This window comes from Rhipicephalus sanguineus, unplaced genomic scaffold (genome assembly GCF_013339695.2).
Source record: "Rhipicephalus sanguineus isolate Rsan-2018 unplaced genomic scaffold, BIME_Rsan_1.4 Seq1128, whole genome shotgun sequence".
Lineage (NCBI taxonomy): Eukaryota > Metazoa > Arthropoda > Arachnida > Ixodida > Ixodidae > Rhipicephalus > Rhipicephalus sanguineus.
In genome coordinates, this window is record NW_023614375.1 from 21,385 (window position 1) to 49,227 (window position 27,843).

Sequence of the window (27,843 nt, forward strand, 5' to 3'; positions counted from 1 at the left end):
TCGTAAACGTGACGACACTCCCGGAAAGCACACGGGATTTGCTTCTGAAGGACCGTCGAACGCCGGTGCCTGAAACAATGGTCCTAAAAATTCTCATTACTCACTAAATTTGTCAGGGAACAGCCTGCCATGAGGGCTTCTGGAGGATGTCCTGAAAGCTTACCGAAGGTTCACAAGAGAAAAACATAAAAGCGGACGTTGCAAAATACATCAAGACATTCCACGAATCAGAAGGCTTGAGAGTAAAACCAGAAGAGGCTTCCATATGAAATGTTCTGCCGTGCAATCCCAGGAGGGATGAAGGCAGAAGGTTGAAAGGAGGTAGTGTTCCGCACTTAAGCGAGCCATTTTATGGCAGACAGCAACAAAGGTAAAGAAGATAAGAGAAACAGGTAGAATTAACTTGCCTCACTGGCTAACAATTCACAATGCCCCACTGGCCACAGCGGCTCACCAGGCCTGTCCGAAGGTCGCCAACTGGTTTCCCAGGGTGAGACCGGGAAGTCGCGCCGACCACGACTACTTAAGTATTTGTCAAGTGTGCCCAGAGACTATATGTATGTTATATGAGGCAATATTGGAGTACCTCCAAACCGAGAACATACGAAGAAAAAACCGTAGGGCAAAAGGAACAAGGAAGACACAAGAGCACAGGACTGCCGCTAGGTCTTGAACCAACACGCCCTGCAAAGCGTTTTACAGGAACATACGTTTGTGTAAGATGCTGTGAAGAGGCAAGAGAACAGAGGATCAGAGAAGGTGATCAAGAAGACGGGGACTATGCAGCTTCATTGAAGTTTAAATATACCTAAAATGGGGGCTTTTTCAAACGCGCGCATCCCTTTGGTCATACAGTAGAACCCCGCTGTCACGTTCCCGGGTGCTGCGTTTTCCTGGCTGCGACGTCGTTTTCGGCCGGCCCCAGCAGAGCTCCCATAAGATCCAATGTATTGGCTTCAGAAGAGGGTAAGCTGGGTCATTTGGGAATGGTTGATAGTGTAAAAGCGCAAAACCTCCCTCCCTACAAGCCGGATCGCTCTGAATGTGCGCCTATTTCTGCCACAGCTAGACTTGCTGAGGAGTGTCGTGAGCTCTCCAAGACCTTCACTACGCATAACCAAGAGCGGCAGAAGAGCATTCGCGGTGACACCACCACTTCTACGCCCACGTTCCTCCCTGGAGCGCTCGTTTGGCTCTCTGTCCCTACCCCTGCAACTGGCCTCTCGTCCAAACTACTGCCCAAATACGAAGGCCCCTACCGTATCGTCGAACGCACATCCCCGGTCAACTACCTCATCGAACCCATAGAACCATCTTCGGACATGCGCCGTCGAGGGCGCGACATTGTCAACGTGGAGCGCCTGAAGCCCTACCACGACCCCATCATAGTGACAAGTTGCTAGGTCGCCAGGCGGCTCCCTTTTCGTACCCGGGGTAATTGTAGCGAAGCGTTCAAACTTGGTAATGGGTCGTCCTCTCGAACGCCTTTAGTGGGTCGCCCTCTTCGGCTCTTTTCGAAGAGAACGCAGCGCGCGCTGAGAGTCGGCCCCGCCATTCCTAAAAATCTATGCTTCTCCACAGAGGAGGTCACGGTATGTCTTCATTAACCAGCAAGCCTCATTTTTTATCCACCAATGGTCTAGATTACGTTGCCCCCAGGTCATTTTTACACAGAGACTTTTGGACCCATTAAAAGTTCACCTCTGGGAAGTACAGATACTCAGCACCGTAGAAACAATTAGGATTGAATTTGATGATATATATCCCAAGAACGCGAAAAATTTACCATATAAATATATAAATTGCATTTTGGAAGATCATCTGGCCACTTTAGAAACAAACACTGTGATAGCGACTGATGCGTCCGTTTGTGAAGAGAAGGCAGGTGTGGGAATTGTATCATTCTCCCTAGACTGGTCATTCTCGATTCGGTTACCGGACTTCACCCCTATTTACCAGGCTGAATTGCTGGCAATAGTCCTAGCATTGAGTAAATTGCCCCAGTGTCTATCAGCAGTGGTTGTACTAACAGACTGCCTCTCTGTCTGTTCCGCGTTAAGTGCACCTAATTTATCGAGTACCATACAGACGTTCTATTCGCTGATTCCCAGGCATGTACGGCTGGTTCGATTAGTGTGGGTACCAGGCCATAGAGGGCTAGCACTCAATGAATATGCGGATGCACTGGCAATATCATCCCATGATGGCCCTATTTTGTCTGTATTGCCCACGTCAGCGTATGTCACAGCAGCGAGATTTGAAAAGCGTACCACGGCCAATAACTTCGATAAATCTGCTTTGTTTTCATCAGATTTCCCACAGCTAAAGTTTCCTTGGAAGAGCAGATGGTGTTCATCTAGGAAGGAAGAAATACAAATTACAAGGCTACGCTGTCGAGTCCCACCACTGAACTTTTACCTTCACAGGTCGGGTCTGGCTCAGTCACCGTTATGCCTCCACTGTAATGAGAGGGAATCTCTGGAGCACTTCTTTTTGACGTGCCGAAGATTTAAAACACAAAGAAAAAGACTACTAGAAGAACCCCTGCGGAAGTTGGGCTTGAATTTGTCACTTCCGGTGATTCTTTCATTTGGGGCAACCATATTTGGTTTTAGCCACAGGAGCGTTTTCAACGCTGTCTCTAATTTTTTACGAGAATCCAAAAGAATTGAATGTTGAGTGTAGCCTCAGTTGTCTTATATGCAACTGTATATATTTTTTTTATTGTTCTTGTTGTTGTTTCCATATAGGCGTTTTTTTTCTTTTTTTCTCTTCTTTAAATCTTGCGAGTTTATATGTAAAGGCTAAACATTTCATTTCAGCTTTTTTCCTTCACGAAGTGAATTAGTTTCCTAAGCAAAGCACCGTCCGCTTCATGGCCTATCCCCCGCAGTGGGTTGAGCCAAAGTACTGAGGAACAAACAAACAAACAAACAAACAAACACACTGTCGCTGTCGAGTATCGTCGCCGCTAATAAACCTCTTTATAATACACATACTGAGAGAAATTTGAAGTAAGAATAACATTGAGGCTAATGATGGTGCCCGTGTAGCTTATCAGTTTCTTACCATATGAAGTTGCTGCTGAAGAGAAGAACTTCGGGGCAGTAAGGGCTTCGGCAAGGCTATCGAAGTCGCCTTCTCGAGTCTTTACCTTGTGAGCAGTGGAGCTTGTGAGGCGGATGCGGCGCTCCTTGTGCCATCTGGAAATGAACATATGACTTAGAACAAGAAGTATCCATTTAAACACCAGAAGTGTGCGTTAAGAAAACTTCCAAACCTCCCCACGGCAGCCTGGCCCTTGGTGATAGCGGCAACCTCTAATATTTCGTCAATGCTTTTTTCGACGAATTTTCTGTAGAAAATTTTTTCATGGCCAGATATCTTCGAGAAGAAATCTTCTCTTTTCAGAATGAGGAGAGGTCGAAGCGATCCTTAGCACTCTGTGTACGCTGCCCTCCTTATCAATCATTCTTTTTAGCAGCTCTCGCTCGGAGCTGTTGCTCGCGTCAGCTAGCGGTGCCGTCGCCGGCGCCTGTACCAATTCCCTGCACTCCTCGAGCTCCTTTAGGGCGCAATTTATATCGAGAAACTGCAAGAAAAGAGCCGCAGGGCTCACCACTTGCAGAATTGGCTCCCGCGAAGGTTGACCTGCAAGATTTAAGTATATCATTCAGTGTCAAAGTCGTGTTACACACACACTAACACGAAAAAGTGAACTTTTCGTACGGTAAAACAGTTCCCTGATGGATTTCTTGACATCCACGTTGGGGCGCGATGACGGCTTTTTCCATGCGCATGGAACATCCGTGCACGATTTGTGGTGATATTCATTCGCGAATATCGCTACGGCTGCGACGTGCTTACACCAGCCGCCGCAACCAGCTTTGCACGTACAGATTGCGTGCAAGATGTTTCTGTCATTTGACAACTAAAAAAAGAAAATGCCGCGGTTAGCGATATACAGGCACATTTTTCTTTCTTTAATAAAGAAAAAGATGAGCTCACCTCCAGTCGCACATCGTAGTCCACGCTTTTCATTTGGGCGACGCACTTGCCGACGATGTCCGACGGGCCGCTTGTGCTCATTATTTCCTCCCTAACTGAGTAAACATGTCGGCTGGCGTACAGCTTCGTACCCATGCTTAAACAGCTCTTCTTAAAATAGCAGTCAATATTTGCTATTTTGCGAAAACGCAAAAGAGCACACGCTGATCACTCGACAAAGCCATCACCACACATTGCCAGCTGCTGTCAAACACATGTGCGCGAGGCGCCCGTAAGCAGTGTCCCCAACCTGAGATCTCCGCGCGCGGCCACTTGTGGCGCTGCATGCTCCGCTACAGTGGCACCGCGCTACCAGGTATCGAGACCTATAGCCGTATAGCGATTACGCTTCCGTTGACGACACCGTTGTCACCTCCGTGATTTTTTACATCGAAGATACCGTGGCTGAGTGTGGCCATGCGTGCGCGTCAGTGGTGATGGAGCTGAGGAGGCGCAGGTGCTGGAGCCCCCAGTAAAAAGTCCTGGCGCCGCCCCTGTGGTTCAGTCGTCTCTTTCCGTCGCTCCTGTGGCATACGCCTACAAGTGGTTATCTAGGTCGAAGACAATGACTAATCCGAACGCGCCCTCCAATGAAATAGCCTCACGTCTCCAGGACGTATCCACGTCTTCAGGACGTATCCACAGACCATATCCACAGTCTCCAGGACGTAACCCCAGAACCCGCACGTTTGGTTTCACCAGATCCAGGCACCATTCTCTCTGTACCGCACTGCCTCGGAAACGACGCGCTACTCCCATGTCACCTCAATCCTTCCTCCTGATGTTGCCAGCGAGCTCTCGGACTTCCTATCCAAGCCCTTGGGCGCTACACCGTATCAGCTCCTCAAACCCAAGGTACTGGAGCGATTCATGCCGTCGGAACGCGCCCACCTCCAGAAGCTCGTTGCAGAGGAGGACCTCGGCGACCGGGGCCCATCTCAACTGCTGCGCCGAATGCGGCAGCTTCTCAGTGAGCACGACGTCTGTACCCACTCCGCGTTGCTTCGCGAGCTCTTCCTCAAACGCCTTTCCCAGTCTACCCACTTCGCCCTCGCGGCGGCCGGCGACGTCAACCTCGATCGCCTGGCGGATCTCGCCGATCAACTTCAAGAAGCAACCGGTCCATCCGTAACAGCTTTCTTACCGCCTGCTGACACGGCGATTTTGCGCCTTGAGGCCCGCATCGACGAACTCGCCGCCTCAATCGCCGCACTCCGCAGCACCTTCCAGGAGACCCGTTCGCCTTGTCCCCTTCATCGCACTGTTCCAGGCACCCGACAAGCTCGGAGTCCCAGCCCTCCACCTCTCTGCTGGTACCACTCGCCTTCCCGACACCGAGCCACGAAGTGCACACGTCCCTGTTTGTGGCCGGGAAACGCCCGCCGGGATCACTGACGGTGGCATGTGGTCTCGCTCCTCGTCCCTGCCGCCTTTTCATGGTAACCGGCCAGTCATCCGGAACCAGGTTCCTTATAGATACGGGTGCAGAAATTAGCGTTGTGCCAAAAGTCACCTCGGCAGTCGCTTCGTGCTACCAACCGGACTCCGCTCTTTCACCCTTGACTTCGGCCTTCGCCGCATTTTCAGGTGTGTTTTCGTCATCACAGATGTTGTTCAACCGATCATCGGCTCGGATTTCCTCTCATACTTCGATTTGGACGTCAGCGTGCGGCGACGCCGCCTCATAGACGGTCAGACTCGTCTTTCCATCTCTGGAGTCCTCTCGGACCTTGTTCCTATGGGCATCCGCATGCTGATGCCTTCCTTTCTGTTCGAAAAAAAAATTTGGCGAGTTTTCTGGAGTTAACAAAACCGTGCAACCTCACTCAGCCGCCTAAGCATACGGTGACGCGCCACGTCGTCACCTGTGGTCCACCAGCAGCCGATCGACCACGCCGCTTCTTTGGAGACCGACTAGCTATCGCCAAACGGGAGTTTGACCACAAGCTGCGGCTCGGCATTATACGAGTGTCGTCAAGCACGTGGGCTTCTCTGCTGGATCCTGTGCCAAAGCATGATCCCGGTGATTGGCATCCTTGTGGAGACTACCGAGCGTTGAACGCCAAGACTGTCCACAACAGCTATCCCCTACCTCTCATCCAGGATTTTACATCACGCCTCGATGGCTGCACCATTTTCAGAAAAGTGGATCTCGTTAAGGCGAACCACCTAATTCCCGTCGAGCCCGCCGACATACCGAAGACCGCCATCTCAATGCCCTTTGGTTTGTTTGAGTATGTGCACATGCCTTTTGGACTCCGCAATTCTGTATAAACCTTCAAGCGGTTCATTTCTCAGTCATTCGGGACCTCCCTACTGTCTTTGCATACCTTGATGATGTCCTCATCGCCAGACAGACGCCTGAAGATCACGAGCAACATCTACGCGCTCTGTTCCAACGTCAACATCAGTACGGCCTCGTTGTGAACGCCTTCAAGTGTGTTTTCGGCGCATCCGAACTCTAGTTTTTGGGCCATCACATATCATCCGAAGGTGTACGCCCTCTGCGGCCCCACGTCAAGACAATCCAGGATTATCCTTAACCTACAACGCTGCGCCGGTTGCGCCAATTCCTGAGGCTTGTGAATTTTTCCAGGCGCTTCATACCACAGTGTGCACAACTGCTTCGACCGCTCGCCGACCTGCTTCGGTCAACCGCCGGCCCGTCCTCTGCCATTTCTTGGTCATCCGAAGCCCAGGCCCCCTTTACTGCTTCCAAGCAAGCAGTTGCAAGCGCCGTACTTCTTATTCATCTGCGCCGCAATCGGTTGATGGTGGACGCATCCAGCCTGGACGTGCGTCGGAGCAGTCTTACAGCAGTGCATTAACTCCGAGTCGAGACCCTTGTCGTTTTACTCTCTGAAGCTACTTCCTGTTGAGACCCGCTATAGAGTCTTTGACCGGGAGTTACTAGCCATCTACAACGCCCCCCTCGACTGCATTCAAGACTTCCGGCCCACTCCACAAAACAATATTCGTCCACCCTGACCTGGCCATTTCAACAAGCGTTTTAGTGCGCCGCGACGCAGTCCGACCACCTTTAACACCAACCCACGACGAACCATAGCGCGCCCATAACCGCCCCCAGAAAACTACCAATCTCCTACAGAACGGCAGCGAAGAGACAGCCACCTTGGACCATCTTAAGCCCGCGTACCTGGAGACCGCTATAGAAAGCCTCGCAACTACGCCCGTCCTCCCGTTGGACTGCCACGAAAGGCCTTCAGTCACATTGCGACTTCCGGTGTACACGGGGGACCCTGTAGCGCCATCCTTTGGGCAGCGAGGAAATGGGATAGCGCGTGACCGCAATAACAAAAAAAGGTGACTCATCCCTCCGTCATAGGAGTCGGTATAACACGAAAGTGAAGCGTGTCGTCACAGAAGTACTTGATTGATTGTAGTGCACTGGTATATGAGAGCTTGTATATGAGAGTTGTTTGTCAGATATAGCACCGCTTGATGTGGACGCACCCAGGTTGAGGCCTAGTGATACATCTCCGTACCGACGACTAACATCCATGATCACGATTTAACCCTTGCGGTAGCTGAAGTTGTCAAGATATACCTGGACACCTAATATGGAGAATCCCGCGCAAAGATGGCATCAACAGGCACATAGTAAACACTGATACTCAATAAGCATTCCTTCAAAGCGCCATGAAATGCGAAGAGAAAACGCTACGCCCATCGTGTCTTCCTTCTAGCCTGGCCGTTACTTCTCACAGCGCGAGCGGGGAACGTTGTGCGACAGCCAGGGGAGCCTCGGAGAGCTATTTTTCGATGTGAATGGATGCTATGAGCGAGGCTTGGGCTAAAGACGCCACCTGACGGTGTGTCAAAGCGTTGACGAAATTAAACTGGTATTGGAAAGGCGCCGAACGGTACGGTCGTAGCCAGGGTTGCCAATGGTGGCTACTTTTCGCCGAATTGGCGAATTTGAGGGGCGCGTGGCGACCTAAAATTATGAATGGCGACATGGCGAATTTTTGGCGATTTTCGGCTTAGGTCTCCACTGAGTTATACATCCTAAGCTCAGTGTCTTCGCAACGAATGAGCGGCAACATTCACTGTATTTTTCTTGGTTTTAGATCTATAGGAGTAGAGTGTGCACATTACACGTCATTCCATATGTCCGTCCTGTAACTCATGTGTATCTCCTCAATTCATCTAGAGCGGGAGGTACGGGAACGTCCCCCAGAGACATTCTAGCAAAATGTAAACTGCGAGGGGGCGCTTTAAGCTTCTCTAAAGTTTCGCTTCTGGAGGGGCTAGGCGATGGGTTGGCCGCGTGTTCCGACCATTTGTTCCGCCAAAGCTCCAACTGTTCTGGATAGCTTGGCGACTTATTCACTGTTGCAGTACCCCCAATTCAGCTGGTAAAGACTGTTTTGGAATAGCGAAGAGAGGAGGATACGCGGCTATTTGTGCAATAAAAAAATATTTATTGAGTCATTTTCCACTGTTCTCGGTGATCGTGTGCAATGACAACAATTGCTATACAACATTCTACATCGCCTACCTGTTCATTAATAACGCATCGGATTGATGCTTGTAGATATAAGTGACTGCAAGAAAGGGTCGGTAGCGTCCGGTATCATATTAGTTCACACTGAAAAAGTGTAAGGCTCACTAATGATCGGTTCCTGTAAGACTTCTCTCGTGTTACCTTCAATAAACCTTTTATAATCCTTTTAATTCATATAAGGGTAAGTAAAGCTGTCTACAAACAACGCTTCCAAGGTTTTCGCCCAAGGTTTACGACACTTTTACCTTTGAAACGAGCGGACAAGGATGGAAGGATATCATGAGCGTTTCATTCATTCACCCTTGCGTCACCACGCACATCTATCTTGCGGCTAGTCGGAGAAGCAGCACCTTGCACTCCCATGGTGAAGCGGGCGATACGACTGGCATTGAGAATTGTCAACATAATTAAACGGTCTTGGATGGTACTGTATTCTATGGGGCTATACGTGAGAGGAAATTTTTATTACTAGGTATGACGCACGTATCTAGAATGGCGACTTTTTTGGCGAGGTTTGTAAAAAAAATGGCGACTTTTGGCGACTTTTTGCACGTCATTTGGCGACACTTACTCAAACGTGAGTGGCAACCCTGGTCGTAGCAACGGCGCGATGCAGGAGCTAATGGCGGAGGCAAAAAAGTGTTTTAAAGACGATAGTCTTTCTTGGGGAACTAAACGCAGAAATTTTGGTCTGTCTTTCTGTCTTTCTGTTTGTCGGCACGTCCCTCGATTCAGCCACTCGGCAAAAGTTGAACCACTTGCACAAGGGCCAGCCGTCTTGAACTGGTATGGCTGTTCATACTTGTGAACGTTGTCGATCAAAAAGTAAATATCATGCATATCTGAGGTGCAACATCACAAGGTAAGTATTAGGTGGCGTGTTCCTTTTAATAGAAAATGCATACATACGTAATTTTAAGGACCCTAGTTTCTTAAGCTGCGCTGAAAATGCATAAGAATGAAAGCTTGAGCGAGTTTGTATGCGTTCATCTTTGTTGAAACAGCGCTCACTAGACGACGACGAAGTAAAAGAAGGCACAGGACAGGCGTTGCCCAAAAACCTCCTTGGCGCTGCCTGTCCTGTGCCTTCTTTTACTTCGTCGTCGTCTAGTGAGCGCTGTTTCAACAAAGCTGAAAATGCGAGTGCGCTGAAATTTGCCTTCCTCCGTGCCCTTCGCACGAGCTCATTGTTGTGTTTCGGTTTCGGTTCTGTATTGCACTGTACGAATGTCATGGGTTGGTGTTGAAAAACTTTAGTTTTGAGAAGGCCAAGAAGGTGAAAAACAAAATATTTAAAAAATGAAAAAGCAGCGTTGTGGGCGGCCTTCAGGCTGCCGGTTGTGGGCGCCGCTCTGGCGTTCCTGTTTTACCCAAGCGACGTGTAAATAAAAGAGTGTGTGGAGAGTACTCGTTGAGTGCGGACGTTTCTCTGCTTCAGCACTTCGCGCCAAACCGCGTTTTCGGGCTGGCTGGCGTCCCCGCCGGTCGCGTTGGTCACCGCCGGTCTTCGCCTGCTGCTGCGCCGGGACTACCAGCACGCAACACAGCACTCATGTTTCCCGACGTATTGCCAGATGGCGTCCATATCTCACACAGCGCCTCTTCTATCGTCTTTACACGACATTTGCAGCGAAGCACGCAGATACGCGGCCAATTTTTTTTTTTTTCACTCTTCAGGCACACATCTCACCACCCCGTTACAAAGAGGACGCTCATAGCAGCCATCCATCCATACATCCAAGAGCACTGTGAGAGGAAAGTGTGAAAGATAATAAAAAGTCACAGTTTCACCGCAAGGGCGAAGCAATGAATGCGATAGCAACAAATTGTAGTGTTACACGAAATGGGGCTGGCAGCCAACTGTTTTGTATCCGATCTCACGTAAATGCAAAACGCTGGTGTAAGGGAATACGGTCGCTCCAGGGAGATACGCTCTCCGCATAGTCAGTTCACGTTGAGAGCGCAGCACGTAGAAGAGTATACGAGCCGGCCGCTGTGATGGCTGTCGAGATAGCGCGCGCGCCAGCGATCGCGACCGCGCCCTTAGATTCAAAGTTCAAAGTGGCTTCTCTCGCATAGAGCATGGGCTCTATTGATTTGTTTGGAAGGTGCAACTATAATATAAACTGTTTCAGGCGTTTTGAATGCGCGCATTAAAACTAGCAGTTGTTCCGTGTACGAATACAACCGATGAGCGCAGCTCCTTAGAAATGGGACGCAAACGACTGTGCGCTTGATCTCGCTGCTGGTTTTCATGAAGGCAGTAGGGTGGGGAGCGGGTGGGGAGAGCGTCTGCTGCGCTCATTGATGGGAACGACTGAGTGAGTGAGTCGCAGGGAGAGGGAGACAGGTGGGAGAGAGGTGCCAGCGGTGATGCGGCGGCGGCGACAGAACGCCGAGCTGGCCGCGCGCGGCATGCCGCGTTCGGCGCGCGCAGCGTTTTATTGTCTTTTCTTTTGCGCCAGCGCCTGGTGGGAAGAGCATCTGATACTACCTTCGACAAAGCGCCCGTAGTGTGCTAGAATGATGGTTGTCATTTCACAATCCCGGATAAAGGTGGTGAAAGCGAAGACGACCATTAAAACCAGTTGTGCACAGAGTTTATTTCTTTTAACTTCGTATTTTTGGTGCGCTAGAAGTAAACCGCTCAAGGCCCAAACATTATTTCCTTGTAAATCACCGGCCAATGCAACCAAAAGCTACGCTTAAGGGAAGGAAGCTTCAACGGCGACGGCGGGGTGCGGGCCTAAGGAGCTTCGCTCTTAAAAAACGCTGCAGTGGGTTCCGTAACTACAGATGCAGATCGATAGATGCAGATCGACAGATGCACATGCATGTTGATGCAGATGTCCGATCATACCTATCGCGTTCTCTGCTTTAACTGAACTGAGGAACGTGTGGCAATTCCGATGACGCTGCAGCCGTACACAGCATCTCAAAGTGCTAGCTGCCACTACGTAGCAAAGAGTCAAGCTGGCACACTCTCGGATTATATGCAACTTGTTCTCGTGTGACGGTGATAAAAGACAGCGGTGAGCGCATGGCCTAATAAAAGCTGGCACCATGCGCACAATACAATCACGCACTCGTAATACCCAGCATTTTTGCATCAAACGTCTAAATTGAAGAGCCATGGTTGCAATAAATTTGAAGCCGCGCAGTTCCACTACATGTAACGCCTTCCTTTCCGCTACAGCTGAATAGTTTGACTTTATGATCATGTGCCAGCAAAGCACTCAGGTGAAGAACACAAGCATCTCAACTTTCTTGCCCTTCAGCCTGCTCATCCGGCTCCCCTATGTACCACGCGCGCGGGGAACCAAGTTTATTCTGCAATGAATTCGTGCAGTTGATTTTATACTATCGATAATGCCCTCGAATTTTTTACTATCGATAGCGCTAGTCGATAGCATTTTTACCATCGATAGTTCGACACTGCCTCAGCTATCGATAGTATCGATAGTACCATCGGTAGTTCTGCATCACTACAGCTCCAACCTCGATGATTAGCTAAATCTTGTTGCTAGGGCCCAGGACGCGGTCAGAGCTCGAGGAGCCTTAAAGTAAGGACGCTTCTCCTGAGCTATCTTTTCAAATAAAGACGTTTATTCTCTCTCCACATTGGACGGAGAATCGAAGTCACGAGCCACAGTCAGGGAAGTTCCACGACCAGTCTAGACTCCAGGCCGGTCGTGGACATTCCATGGCGCACCTGTGGCTCAGGAATGCGGGCGAGTAATATTTCGCTGTCTTAAGCAGTCGACTCCCGTGAAACAGAGTGCGGAGCATTCCGTTTTAAATGCTGACTGTTTTCGCATCACGCTGGCGTTTAATCATTTGGACACACGATTTCTACCGGGTAATCTACGAGTCGGCCTGTTTGCGATGCTCATAAAAGACGAAGGGCCCTTTAAATCCGCTATGAAGTACATAGTACGTAGTAAACACAATATGCTACACATAAAGAGACAAGCATTGGCGCAGAAATCTTAGCACACGCAGTTTATTCTCTGCCTTTTCGCGTCAAATGTACTGTGCGAGCGAGAGCTTGTTTGTCTTCATTTTCAAAAGCTTGTCTCCACTCTGTCGGCGAGGCAGCTGGCGTCCGAGATCTGGTGCTTTGATGATGTGCCGCAACACAAGTCGTAGACAAAGTTGCAGTGCTGGGGCACTCCATGCCGGAGGGCGGACTCTCGCACCGACAGCAGACATTTCGAGCCTGTAATGTAGAGCGGGATGTTTTAGAGCAGATGCATCGCCTTTTCTAAACTTGAACCCATATATTCGCAGCCCTAGCAACCAAAAAGCAGAGGCTTCTGGCGTGGCATTCTAAATTTTGTCCGACCCATTATATTTGAAGTACTTCAAAAACTTCGGTTTTATAAGAAAGGGCGACGAATTCACACCTTAGATAAGGCACAACAAATGCTCTAATTAAATGCTGCAATACGCTTACGAAACAAGGCCACCATGCATTTTACCGAGGCCGCTTTTGGCTAGTACACATTGTGTACATTGAGTACACGTTTTGGGTAGAACAAATTGAGTAGTACACAGAGGTCTTGTACATACATACATACATACATACATACATACATACATACATACATACATACATACATACATACATACATACATACATACATACATACATACATACATACATACATACATACATACATACATACATACATACATACATACATAATAAATGCAACAAAAATTCGCGACATACTATATGCCACCAGTCTTCCTCAAAGGGGGGGGGGTATTCATACAACCGTCATCGTCACCGGCATCTGCATCATGACAACAGCACTTTCCGTTTACGGCGCTGTTTGAATGTGGGCGTAACTTTAAGCAGCTCTATGTTCTTTACAACGCAGGTTTAGGCTAGTTGGTCTTGCATAAGAGGCGAACCTCAATGAAATTTCGACAACTGACGAACAGAGCAGCGGCAGATAACAAGGAACGCCTGCTTTTGCTTTTAGAATAGTACTTCGGAGCGAGCATTTAGCAGTGAATGCAAGAGCTCTAGAAAGGTACACTCTAGGTTACCAAATATGCAGCGATATGTTATTGCCTTTCGAGATAATATGCGCCTCCACTGTACAATGTATTTTACGTGATCCTGTTAACTAGAACAGCCGCACGTTTCACGACAACTGTTGAGAAGGTATTTTCGAATGAAGCTGGAAGAAAGCAAACGGGTATGCTATGGGCAACGGCTCGTCTGATATTCTCAAGTTTTGGCATTCTTCATAACAAGTATAATGCAAAAACTAATAATTTAAAAATTTAAAATTGCTGTTACTATTGTTCTACAACGCTTTCAGAAAGCCTAGGTTATTCGTGCTCACTCACCAGTAACAAAATGGCCGTTTAAGCGTTGATCTCCTGCATTAAAGCTGAACAGCCTCATATTAATAAATAGCCTCATTTACTTGTGCCGAAGGTGTATCTTGAATGTTCATATAGACGATACTTCGTACGTACGGTGTATTGTAAGTACAGATAATGATGCCCCGCCAACTGAAGGTATCATTATACAGATAAAAGGTAGCCAAAGAGTACTGAAGATAGTATCAAGGAAACATGTATCTTCGATGCGGCCCCAGTCCTGGCTCTCTCCTACCTAGCTCCATTGGCGTCTCTTATTAGGCTTGTGTCACGCACAGCCGCTCACAAAACAGTGCTTGCGGTTTGTGTAGAGCACCTCTGTGACGGCGACGTACCAGGCGATAGACAGTAAAGTTCCATCTGTTCTCCGTGTTCAGAGACTACTTCTCAATCATGTGAAACAACATTAGAGGTGTTGTTCCCGCACAATTCGAGAGGTGATCAGCGTACTCACTTGTCGGGCACTTCATGACCTTGCAATGGTCACAGTCCACGTACAGCAGGTCGTACTTCACGACGTCCTTAGCTGCACACAAATAAGAAAAAGAGAATAAAAGCTAAAGTCGTGTCACTTGCTGTTTTCAAACAGTGGAGCTGTTTATTATGACTTTTTGAGGGCCTAGTTGCTGCATCATGATGAATTACTGAGCGCAAGGAAAAAAAACGCAGCACACAGGAAAGCTACACAAGAGACAAGCGCTACTTTCTCTGTTTTCAACTGTCCCTTGTGTTTCTTCCTTGCGTGTGGCGCTTTTTTCTTGCACTCAGTAATCTTTCATGAGCCGTTTAAGCTTGAGGCTGTGCCGGCTGTCATTTCAGAAAACTCGGCGGGTGTGCGTCACAGAAAGCGGGCATGAGCCAAGCAGCTCCTGGTATAGCTAGCCATACGTAGTATAGTATAGCAAGGAGAGGGAAAGAGAAGTGAGGGCGAGGAGGAATGAATGGAGGAGGGGAGAGTGTAAAACATGGCGTAGCCTTGTATAGTATAGTTTAGAAAAGAGCACTGCGGAGCCATGCACAGTATAGCATAGCAATGGTGCGGGAAAGACAACTGAGGGTGAGGAGGAGGGAAAGCATGACATGGCCTTGTATAGTATAGTATAGAAATAGCATAACGAAGCTAAGCACTGAAGAAGAACGGCGATGTGGCGAGTTGGTTAATGTCAAGCGCTCGTGTGCTTCCCCCTTTGCCTTCCTTACCTCCCCGTGTCGCGTTTCTTTCAGCACTTACGTGCTTGCGCTGCACTCTTGAAAATAACCGTGCATACAATAGTCTAGCCAGTGAGTGCCAAAGAGAAGTTAGACACAGGAGGAGTGATGTGAGGATGAGGGGTAAGGAAAGGAGGAGGGGAGAAGGTATGCATTGATATAGCCTTGTATGCTGTAGTTTAGCAAGGGCAACGGGGGAGGGGTATAGGGAATTAATGGTGAGGAAGATTGATATGATTGTGACGAGGAATTTAAAAAGGAGGGGAGAGGGTAAAGCATAGCATAGCGTTGCATAGTATAGTTCAACAACGGAATGGGAAATGGAAATTAGTGTTGAGGAAGAGTGATGCAAAGGTGAGGAGGGGGAAAGGAGGAGGGCAGAAAGCGGGTATGCGCCGAGCAGCTCCTAGCATAGCATAGCCTTGTATAGCACATTTTAGCAAGGGAATGAGAAAGGGAAGTGAAGGTGAGGAGGACATATGTAAGGGTCAGGCGGAGGAAAGGAGGAGGGGAGAGGGTAAACGATAGCATAGCGATTTACAGTATAGCATAGCGCAAGGCGGGAACGAGAAGGGAGGGCGAAGAGGAGTGATGTTAGGGTTAGGATGAGGGAAAGTAGGAGAGAGTGCAGTATAGAAAGAGATAAAGAAAGAGAGAGAGAGAAATGAAGAAAGAAAGGAAGAAAGAAAGAAAGAAAGAAAGAAAGAAAGAGAAAAAGAAAGAAAGAAGGAAGGAAAGAAAGAAGCTGCAGGAAGATGAAAGAACTAAATCTGCTTTCGCCATGTGGCGGCGCTTGCTTGACAGCTGCGCTGCTTGCTCATAGTTCTCTTTCCGCGCCAGTACGCTACTGCCTCTTCGTACTGGCGCGGCCTCCCTCGCTAGGGAAGAGGATGCGAAGCGTCTCCCGTCTGGATGGATGGATGGATGGATGCTATGAGCGTCCCCTTTATAACGGGGCGGTGACATGTCTGCCACCAGGCTCGAAGAAAAAAAAAAGCTTCGTTGTTTCATGTTGGCCTAATACCTTATCTACATTGATTAAATCTATGTTTTTATACCAAAAAAATATAAATTCACGGTCTATCTCTCTGCCTCTTAAGGCAGAATGACCTTATTTTTCCCCCATTATTTATTTTTATTCTTTATCTCTACTTTTCTGCCACCAATACTCTAACCGTCTCTTACTTATTTCTATCGCGGACGTGTTCAGCTTTCCATTGTTGTCCCTAAAACCCAAGGCTTCATGTAGACTCGTGCCCACACGTATACCTGGGTGAATATCGCCACATTCAATCAGTACATGTTCCATCGTTTCCTTAGTTCCCCCGCAGCATGTACATTGTTCTTCTTCGTTACTGAATGTCGCTTTATAACTACGCGTTCTAAGGCAGCCCGACCTTGCTTCAAACAGTAAAGCGCTTCCCCTTGAATTATCATAAAACCTTTCAATCCTTATTTCGTTTTTTCCCTTTCGGTAGTTACTCAGAGCCGGCTCCTTTTCCATCGCTGCCATCCAATAAGTCCTCTCCGCCTCTCTGACCTTCCGCTTAATGCTCCTTGTTGCCATATCGCCCGCACTGTTAGCCGTATATTTACTGGTGAGCCTCCTAGTTCTTTTTCTCCACTGCGTGTCAACGCTTTTTCTATACAGATACCTGAAAACTTTCTCTGCCCATCTACTCTTCTTCATTTTCCTCAGCCTCTCTTCGAATCTCATTTTGCTCTGAGCTTCCCGCACTACAAAGCCTGTCCATCCCATATCACCCTTTACAGCCTCATTTGTCGTCTTCCCGTGAGCGCCCAACGCGAGGCGGCCCACCGTCCTTTGATTTACATCCATTCCTGATTGTACCTCTGACTTCATGCACACCACTGAGTTCCCAAATGTAAGCCCCGGGACCATCACACCCTTCCACAGCCCTCGAAGCACCTCGTACCTATTGTAGCCCCATAAAGCTCTGTGCTTCATAATTGCAGCATTCCTCTTTCCCTTTGCTACCGATGCTTTCTCTTGTACCTCCATATATCTATCCCCCTCATTTACCCATACTCCGAGGTACTTGTACTCGCTTACCCTCGGTATTTTTTGGCCCTGTATAAAGACCGCATGGTCTTCGTGATCATTGAATACCATCAATCCACATTTTGTTGCACTAAATCCTAGTCCTAGAGCCTCACATTCCCTTCCGCATATATCTGCCAGTCGCTGTATATCATCTTGAGAGGGCGATACATGGTCTCTCCTATCGTTGCTCTCCCCTTTAGTGGCCTCGCCGCCGCAGCCGCCGATGACGCACCGCTCTCCACTGCTGAGTCTTGTGTGATGCCCAAAAGGACGCGCGCGCCCGCCTTTTGGGCAGCGGTACCTGTTGCTACTGGCCACTCCGGTGCAACGCCGGGGGAGGAGTAACCACCTGCACTTGTGCACGTTTTAGGGGCGAAGCTCCTTATAGCGGCAGCCGTTCGTCCCCGTCGTAGTAGTGTGTAACCAGTCTTTAAAAAATCACAGCATATCCACGGAGTGAATGATGGTGAGTGGGCGAAGCTGCGGAGGTTCATCGGTAAACCGTGAATCTTCCGTGAATTCTGCCCAGTACATCATCACCGACGTGAGATCGGGCGCGTTTATACTAAAGGTTCGATGAGTTATGACGACTTGCAGCTCACTTTAATTTTACATGTACGCTGTGAATTTTCATTGTTTAGAAAACCATTGCTTTAGAAAACATCTGGCGTCTTTCGTTAAGCAGCTGGCGTCTTTTCGTTTTGCTTTAGAAACATCTGGCGTTCTTTCGTTTTGCTTTTACAAAACATCTGGCGTCTTTCGTTGCTTTATTTCATCAATCAACGGCGTTTTGAACAAAATTTTTATTGTTTATTCACGCACAGGAGAAATCTCACCAGGCACTACCTTGGAGGTAAACAATGGCTGCTAATGGGAATGAGAGACAGAAGAAGTCGGCTTTTAGCTAACACTTACACTTCTACTTCTACTAAAGTTTCCTACTGGAACATGCCAATGGCTGCTAATGGGGAATGAGAGACAGAAGAATTCGGCTTTTAGTTAACGCGCACGCTGCGAATTTTTTATTGTTCAACAACGCACAGGAAAAATCTCCCACCGGCACCACCTTGGAGGTCAAAGCGTAAGACTGTGTTACGCACTACGACTACTACGACTACGAGGGACGAACGGGTGCCGCCTTAAGGAGCTTCGCCCCTAAAACGGAGGGGGCGTGCACACATGAAGGCTTTCTAAAGACAATGCGCTGCGACAGTACGTGATATGTATCGCCCTCTCCTACGCTTCCCCCTCTTTCCCCTCTCCTACGGTCTCCCCCCCCCCTATCTTGCCTCGCGGCGCCGACGCAGGCAGCGTCGCGAGGCAGCGTCGCGGCAGCGTCTTGATTGAAAAAACCGACCGCTCGCGCTGCACAACCGTTCACTGACCACCCCGTATATATAGGCACTGGATTTTGACCTCCAAGGTAGTGCGTGTGTGCGATTTCTCCTGTGCGTTATTAAACAATGAAAATTCACAGCGTACATGTAAAATTAAAGTGAGCTGCAAGTCGTGATAACTCTCATCGAACCTTTAGTGTAAACGCGCCCGGTCTCACGTCGGTGATGATGTACTGGGCAGAATTCACGGAAGATTCACGGTTTACCGATGAACCTCCGCAGCTTGGCCCACTCATCATCATTCACTCCGTGGATATGCTGTGATCTTTCCTCTTTTTCGCAGCTGTTTCGCTCACATCGGAGACAAAAGGTTTCTTTAACGGGTCTCGCGAAAGTCCCGCAGTCTCGCGAAAGTCCCGCAGTCTCGCAATTAGCCTTGGGAACGTTAGCGCCAACATAGCCACTCACTGCATTCACCTTAAAGCGTTCACATACCACGCCTGAGGCTTAGTGCGAAGATACATCCTGCAGATAGCAGATACTGCTATGAACATATCTGTCAAATCTTGTAGTTGCGCGCGGCATGGAGCACTCACAAGCGGAGCGCTAGGTTACCATTTTTTCAGGCGCCCTCTTGTCATACATAGGCCTGTGCTCACTCTTATCAAAGCTGTGGACGCCTCCTGCTTGTCGTCGAACAGCGGATTTCATGGTATTGGCCAACAGCTGACATCATGAGCGCCATTTGAATCAAATGCGCTTGTCGCCACGGGGTGCCGCCACATGGCGGCACAGCGCTCCATACACAGTAAACCAGTTTACACCCATAAGGGGATTTTGCCGTGTCTATAACTAACACCCTTACACTCAGGAAAAGGGTGTTTTCGCGTATCAAAACATCCATACGATAGGGTGTTGCCACTGGCCTAACACCCTTATCATGGGGTGTTTTCAATGGCGTAAGCACACTTATCGCTGCAAAAACATGAAAATTAAGAACTACCAGTCAGGGAACATGCAATTCCAGATGGCTGTGGTGAAGTGCGCGGGATCTTTTAAGGTGCGCGCCGTGAAATGATGGCAGAAGACAAAGAAGAAGAAACTGGCACGGGCGTGAAAAAGCAAAAAGGATAAATAAATGAAACGCCAATTGGGGATAACCAAGGCGACAGTTCGGAAGCACGAGGAGAGAGAGGACAGAGGCGAGCTGGAAGAAGAATGAGTAGCAGGGAAGCAGCCAGGAAAACGGGCCACGCGTCTTGGCCGTCGGGTTTCGGACCCGAGCCATGGGCGTCTACCTTCGTCTACCCTTGTCCTGAGCGACCTACTGGGTACCTGCTGTTCCTGGCCGGGGGTCGCTGATGTGCTGCTGCGGGAAAACGTTCCTGTGCCCGTGGAGAGGTTTGAGCAGTCGGGCTTCGGGCTCGAGCTCAGACGAGGCTGTCCGGCCGGAATCCATTCTCGGAGCCAGCGGTTCGACATCAACGTCAACCGGCGGCCTAGGAAGGCTGCCGATACAGAAGGCCATCGAGCTGCTCAACCTCGACGGCAACGGCAACTGCATTCCATACTTCGCTCCAAAACCTTGGCATCACTGACCTTGGTGAAATCGGCGTCGTGTCTTCACGTCTCCCCGCGACTAACTGTAGGTTAGGGACTCAGTGATGAAGGACTAAGCATGAAGCTTATTCACTCTTAGTGACTTGACCTCAGTCGTATAAGTCGGTTATTTCTGTAATGTACTCTTCTGTCTTTGTTAGTGTTGTGTGTTCAGGTTTTTAGCGTTGTCATTAAATGTGGGTTGCCAGCGGTCTCGTCATTTTGGGGAGTGTCTTGAGGTGACGCCTCGGACATTCAATAAATAAGGTACCTGCACGTTGTGCGAAAAACAGAACCACAACGTAACATGTTAGGTTGTGGTTCTGTTTTTCGCACAACGTGCAGGTTCTTTTACTTTTGAAATGTCTAAGGCGTCGCCTCAAGACACTTCCTGAAGGACGAGAACGCTCGAGCTACACAGTCTTACAGTGACCATCTGGTGTATACAGCCATAGTATCTTAAGCCGCCGTTCACTGCTGGTGGGGATATTCCTGTTCCGTATAAATGAACATTAAACATTAGGAGAACAGGCGTAAGTTTATGGTATGCTTGCAGATAGCTCTAAAAGAGACATATCTTTTAATCTAAACTCGCCTAAGATCCAACGACTTTTTAATCAGCGATTCCCAGTTATCATCTGGCACGCTGTGGTATGGTCGTTGGGTGTTTCGGTAACCCATAACGCCCTTAACTCTCAAAGGGTGTTTTAGTTAGAACATCAACCCTTAAAGGCTATTTCGTGAAGGAAAACACCATTACACCCTAATTTTTGCAAATTTTGGTTAGGCAAAAGGGTGTCTTGCTTGCTTGCTTGAAACCGTCTTAAGGGTGCAAAGTGGTTTACATTGCAGAATGCTCACATTCAACTGTGGGCCACACTTGCACACAGGTATCACAGCGGGAGAGAGGGATCGCGTTTCATCACGCGCACTCAAGGTGATGACGCCCGCTGATGCAACGTATTTTCCCGGTGCCATCCCTCCCTATGTAGCTTCCAGCGCGCTCGTCGAGATGAGAGGAGAAAGTGGTTAAAGCGTACGGCAAACGCCGGTAACTCCACTCGTTCTTGACGGATTCGAGAAATGTTTGCGGCAATCATGAGGCAATAAACTTCGATACTGAGGTCATTCGGTGATTACTTGGAAAAGTGATTCATGACCCCTTTAAAATAAGTCCTGGGGTTTTATGTGCCAGAGCCCCCATATCACTCAAAGGCACCCCGTAGTGAGGTACTCCGGATTAATTTTGGCCAACTGGTGTAGTTTAACGTGCGCCTAAATTAAATGAAGGGCTGTTTTGAATTTCACGCCCGCTGAAATTCAGAGTTGGTTGGTTCTATCATTGCTGTCTTTCTCGTAGATCTCGGGCTGACACAAATCAGTTTTCTATATACAATTTATTTAGCTGATTGGCTGAGCATCCAATAAGAGCCGTATGCACCTTTTACAAGTCTGCTGTAAATCATAATTCGTGCAAGCTTTTCGCGTAAGGTTGCAGAGCCTGTACTACTGTCACTTCAGCCTCTTTAGGCAAGACGTCCCAGTGGGGCTATGTTCTGGAGACTTTGTTGTCTTCTGCGTTCATACCACAGACCTCCTCATGAGTGGCATGCGCAACGCTCACCCTAAAGCGCTACTCCGTGCGCATTACTCACCGCCATCCACCTGAGCCTCGAACTTGTTCCAGTTGGTACCGTCACTTGACTTGAAGGTGAACGTAGCGTTCCTGCAATGGTACAAGCGCGAACGTGTCATATTCGCCATGTCACATGTGAGAAACAGTGCATTGTAAAGTAGACATGCGATCCCCTGGGTCCCGTGCAGCGCGTTGGGAATCCTCCAAGCGTCTTAAGCTCCGCACCACAGCGGCACTGTAACGCCACTACGAAGCCCGGTTGTACCCATTTGCAACCGCTGGGTGGGCGGCCGGCACTGAGCATCGAACCCGGCACCTCCCGTATTGGAAGCTGACGCCGAAGCGTTCCGCCACCAATTCGGTAGACATGCGATCCAAACTTTCTGAGTATATTGACAAACAACTCTTGACTATGTCACCTGGACCTCCTTCAGTCGCTTTGTATATCCGTGAATGATCATCCATGATAAAGTACATAAGCACGACTTCTCGAGGACGTGGATAGAAAACAGACACGGTCCTTACTCATGGATGCTAATTCAAGAGATCGCCAACGTGTTCAAGCCGAATTATCATGTTGGTGATCGTTTTTTTGACCAAAGTCAACTGTCGCATTTACTCGCGTACTAGCAACGCTGCCTGTTAAATGCCTGTTGGCTAAATGGTGGTTAACATCGACTAATGTCCGATATCTGTTGTTATAAGAGCAGCGTTGTCATCATTAAATAGGAAAATATTGATTATAACATGTCTACCAATATTCATATTGTACTGAACCATGCTAAAAGGGACAGAAACTCAATAGCAACTTATTGCCGTGTGACCATAGTAGAGCTTAATGGCTCACAAGCGTTATATGACGAAATGGCCTTTTTTATGCGAAAGTCATTCATGCCGGGGCCCACCCATCAAGACTTTTTTATTATATAGTATTCAGGAGGTTTTGGCACTTTTGTCTAGCACCGGCAACTCCTTTTCGCAGATGATGGCATACGGTAAAGTCGCAGCAACGAAAAAGAAAGAAATACGTAAAAGATTAGCTAGGCAAAGTTCATAGTAGTCCAATTACATAAAAAAAAGGGAGAAAAGCTTCGGCAGATCCCACGCCTTGTGGGAATCGGTATTGTGCGAAGCGATCAACGAGTAGTTCTATGCTGATTTTTTTTTTGCTTTTGAGCCAAGCGTTGCGAGGTGGTTCGACGGGTGTTTTGTCATTGTAGTACTAGTGTGTACATCGTGGGCTTACCAGACACGTCGACAGCACTGCCGGTTATAGGGCAACTTATGGTGTGACGTAACGTCAGCACTCACATTTGAGCACATACGTCTGCATTTTCGGAACGAAGTGCATTTTACAGTGCGATGATGTGTTCTAGCCTCACATAGTAAATAGGAGAAAAATATTGCTTTCTTCATTCTTTTTTACTGTTGTGGCTGTTTTTTTTGTATGAAATTGTATAATTTTTTGGATATATTTGTATTCTGAATATTGTGTTCTATATGATTTTCTTTTTCTTTTGTGAAACTGTGCTATCGCTGCCTGCATTGTAGAGGTGGCTGTGGGCCTCTGTCAAGTTGCTTGTGTTTCAAGCAACTTTTACCCGGAGTCTCCTCCATCGTTGATGGAAATAGAGAAGTTATTATTATTATTATATCATACGTAGCTTTTGTTAGCGTATTCATCCGGGGTCGAGCGACGCTTGAATTTAGCTTGGTGAATCATAGTAATACAAACGTAATGTTTAATAGACTGCTATAAAAGCAGAGCCAACAATGGAGCCACTGACGTTAACCTGACATGACGCTTGTATCATAGGAACACATATGTAGCGTTTATTGCTTTGTGATAAAATTAGATAGCCAGCACCACAACGACAATTAACGTTGCACCGACTTACGCTGCATAGGGCGTTTTTCCAAAGCGCTTCCAGACCTAGCGTGGCTCTGTGGTAGAATACCTGACTGCCACGCAGAATATTTGGGTTCGATTTCTGCTGGGATCCTAATTTTCATTCTTTCCATTCGTCGGCTCAACGCTGCCGATGTCGGTCTTTCTTCACGCTCTCGCAGTTAAGCTACCAATGTCTGTTCTCAACGTTCCTGGGTAGATATAAACTGTTATTCACCTGTGGCGCATACCCGTACACCGTGGCCCGTGGAAAACGGGTATGTGCCACACGTGTCCAGAGGAAAGGGTTTGACGACGTACGCGACAGGACTTTCACGTTGTTCATGTCAGGACCCGACAGTCGTATTCGTCAAATCCTCTTACCCTCCCATGCCAATTTTGGTCTACACCAAATTAAGGAGGCGATCATGAGAGTACTCAGGCGTAGGCGGCTAGATAGATAGATAGATAGATAGATAGATAGATAGAGATAGATAGATAGATAGATAGATAGATAGAAACGTTAAAAGTACCAAAGGTTCGCTAACAAATGATTCGCATTTAAAACACACACACACTAGATACAAGTACTGCAGATTGGGCAAGTTGGTGCATTATAATATCGTATTGGTATAGCGCAGCTATAAGAACTAAACGTGTGCTGCGCCACCTGTCTAGTTCTTTTTTTTTTTTGGTCAGGTTGCGGTGCCACGTGGGCTGTGAGATGAGCCATATAATGTGCTGTAGGGTCATGCAATAAACAAAAGTTGGAAGTTTATCGCTCATCATGTTGCCTGTGTTTCCTTCTTTGCTGTAGCCTCTTTTCTTCATGCTCAAACTGAGCTACGCTATACCAATACGATATTATAACACTAGATACAGTTCCGTCACATAACAGTATAGTTCCCATAAAATGTAATCGCACGAGCACTACATATGCTGTAAATAACAAGAAACGTCCAGTCACAAAACTACTGAAATTCGCGAATTCCAGTCATATGGATACAAAATGAGTTCGCACATGAAGCGACACGTGCGACACAGTCAGCTCGAAATGTATGCATGAAATCAACTTTTGAAAGTTTTTCTCACTAATTTCCGAGTATGTCACTTCTTTCTAGGAACTTTTTTACTGCTAATAGTGCACGTTTTTGCGAGGTATGTGTTGGCCATGGACCTAGGATTTTTCGTAGGTTGAAGAGCCTACGATCCAGTGCCATTAGATCTCTTACTAGTTGTTGTCTTTCGTCCTGATATCGTGGGCATTCCAATAAAATATGCTGTATATCTTCATCCACGTATCCGCATGCGCATTTTGGACTCTCTGCTCATGAAATTTTATGTAAAAAATGTTTTGTGTACGCGGTACCCAGCCGGAGGCTTTGCGCCAATGTTTCAAAGGCCCTGCTAGCGTTTAACGTTAAAGGGATCAGGAATTGATGAGTAGGTTCAATGCAAAATAGGTCTGAATATCTAGAATTTCCATCAAACCATGTCGCTCTGCAAATACGAGCTGACATTTGTCGCAGTATGTGTTTTAATAGGCTTTTTGTTATAGATATTCCCGATGTATTATTTTTTATATGTGCTTGTCCCGCTGCTTCATCCGCCACAACATTGCCAGGGATATTGCAGTGGCCAGGTATCTACTGGAATAGTATTGTGTGGTTCTGTTCATTTGCTTTTCTAAGTTCCTTTAATGCTTCGTAAATTAAAGCAAAATTTTTCGACCATGTCATTTTCAGGGACGATAAAGCTGCCTGTGAATCACACGGGATGACCCAATTATTTGCTTGTGTTAATGAGTTGATGTATCGTAACACAGCCAATATTTCGAATAATATTGCTGCAGACGATGATGCCGCGTAAGACAATTTAAATGTCTTGATTTGGTCCCATACGGGAAAAATAAAGGCAGCCGTAGATGAATTGGTTTGGCAAGAACCGTCCGTATAAACTTGTATATCACCAAGATACCTGAAGGTAATCTGGTATAATGCCATTTGCTGTGCTGCTAGCATCACTGACGTCATTTCTGTCACGGAAGCGACGGCGGTACAATGTACACACACAACTGGTGACAAAAAAAAACAGAAGCAAGTTTTCGTTGATCTGTATGACCTGGGAATCGCACCCACCACATCTCGGTCCGCAACGATAAGGGCTGGGAGCTCTGCCCTCTCCGCTACTGATGCCAATGCAGGAGGCTTAACAAACGCGCCTTATATCTTTGCCACCTTCTCCTTCTCACAGTGGTCTTGGTTGGCGTTGGCGGTGTCGCCGCCTGGGAGCGGTGAAGTAGCACATGAGGACACATCCACGGGACAGCGCTTGTCCCGTAGTCTTCGTTCCTTTGTTATCCTTGTTCTAATCGCACAGTTACACCTTCTCTTCTAACACTGACGAACGCCGACAGGGAACGCTTCGGTCGTATAAGCACATTATTTGAGGCAACCCTAAGGCCGGTGCAATGCACCTTAAGCGTTGATTCGGTTCGGTGACGATGCAGTACGTGATTTGCCTATCGCGTCGTGTTAGCGTGTGACGCCTCGTCACCAGAGTAGTGTAGATTCCACATGCACCAACGCGATTTCTCTTCCGTCTACTGCTTTAAGTGCGATAGCACCGACTAATAAAAGTGCTGCAATAAGCGGCGCAGAGAGAGGCAACGACGTCTACGTGCGCATGTCGCGAAACTGAGTACTTTGGTGCAGAGAGACACGCCAGCGCGAAGCTAAACGCCTTCTCGTTTTCACGGCTCAAGCTAAGAACCCTGGCTCTCGCGTTCCTAGAGCATATGCATGTTGTATATGCATGAGCACAGGCGTACGTTACACTGTTACTGGGAAGTGCACACAATGGCGTTTCTCTCATCAAAGGACGACGCTTTGAATGAGTGCATATCGATTAGTAGTGTTTATTATGTGTTCTTGGTGCCATTTTTGCGGGGGATCCAGGTTATGTTAACTACTTAAGCTACGACAAGGGTTAAATCTTGACCTTTGGCGTTAGTCGTCGGGATGGAGACGTGCCACTAATGCGTCAACGTGGGTGCATTCATATCAAACGGTGCTGTAGCTGCCAGCCACCTATACAGAGTTCGCAAGATATCATGCATCAATATACAATAAACAACTAATTACTCCTGTGAAGATGCGGTTCACTTTCGTGTTATTATTTTCGTGTTTTCATTTTCCTGCGCTGTCCTCTGCCGTTTTGATAGGGTTTTGGTAGGGGCCGGGACAACCGGTATGGCCAGAAGGAGAGCCTCCGAGATGAAGAGACATTTCACGACTTTTCCGCCGGGGGAAGGGCGCATGCGCTGTGGCTTCGAGAAAAAAGGTGGATTATCGGTAATCTGTGGCGCTCGAAGACGCGGTTCGATACTCAGCGACTGCGGCCGTATTTCTATGGGTACAGAAAGAGAGTGAGTCAGAGATGAGCAGCAAGGTTTTCACTGCCCACGGTTAGCCATTGCTTTTTTACCTCAGTGATCGTCTGTTCGACACGCCCGCATGGTATGCGTTACGTCCGCCTTCTGGCTGCATAATTTACAGTTGCTGACACATTGCCTCACGTAGTAATTAATGCAAGATCTACTATGTTTGGGTATGGCGTTGGCTTGGAGCAACCACTTCCTGTTTCTTGCTTTAATGCTTGTACGGAGACGTGGTGTAACATACTTCTGGTTATTTCCAGTCTGCAGTGTTGAGTCATCTCTTGGTAGCTAATCGCGCAGTCCTTTCTCTATATTAGCGGATGGCGCTCGCTTCCTTGGCGCGCTAGAGTTACTGTATATGCGACCTTTATGTAGCAGAGTTGCGCATCTGTCTTCCCAACGCCGCTAGCAACCATGCATTGCAGAGGAGCTGACGCTCGGGCTAATTTTTGTATTTCTCGACGCCGCCGCGGCAGCGAACTGAATTAACACTTGTCACCGACAGCCAATGTTTATGGCCGGTCTTCGACACGCCTGATATGTTAATCGGCGACATGGCAGGCATGTCGCCTGCAAAAGCGAAGTGCGACTTCACCGCATAGCTGTGGTTGCTAGCCGGACCTATGCGCAACTCTGATACCTAAAGGTAGCATATACAGTAACTCTACGGCGCGCGTATACATAAGCGATAGTGT

At 47.9% G+C, this 27,843-nt stretch overlaps 1 long non-coding RNA gene across 1 annotated transcript; it reads right to left on the bottom strand.

Annotated features, from left to right (window-relative positions):
• Positions 1–12,574: 12,574 nt before the first annotated feature.
• LOC119376202 (uncharacterized) lies at positions 12,575–21,913 on the bottom strand. Its single transcript, XR_005180523.2, has 3 exons — positions 21,841–21,913; positions 14,430–14,501; positions 12,575–12,794 (listed from the first exon to the last, which is right to left on the bottom strand). It is a non-coding gene; the product is annotated as an uncharacterized LOC119376202 (long non-coding RNA).
• Positions 21,914–27,843: the final 5,930 nt, after the last annotated feature.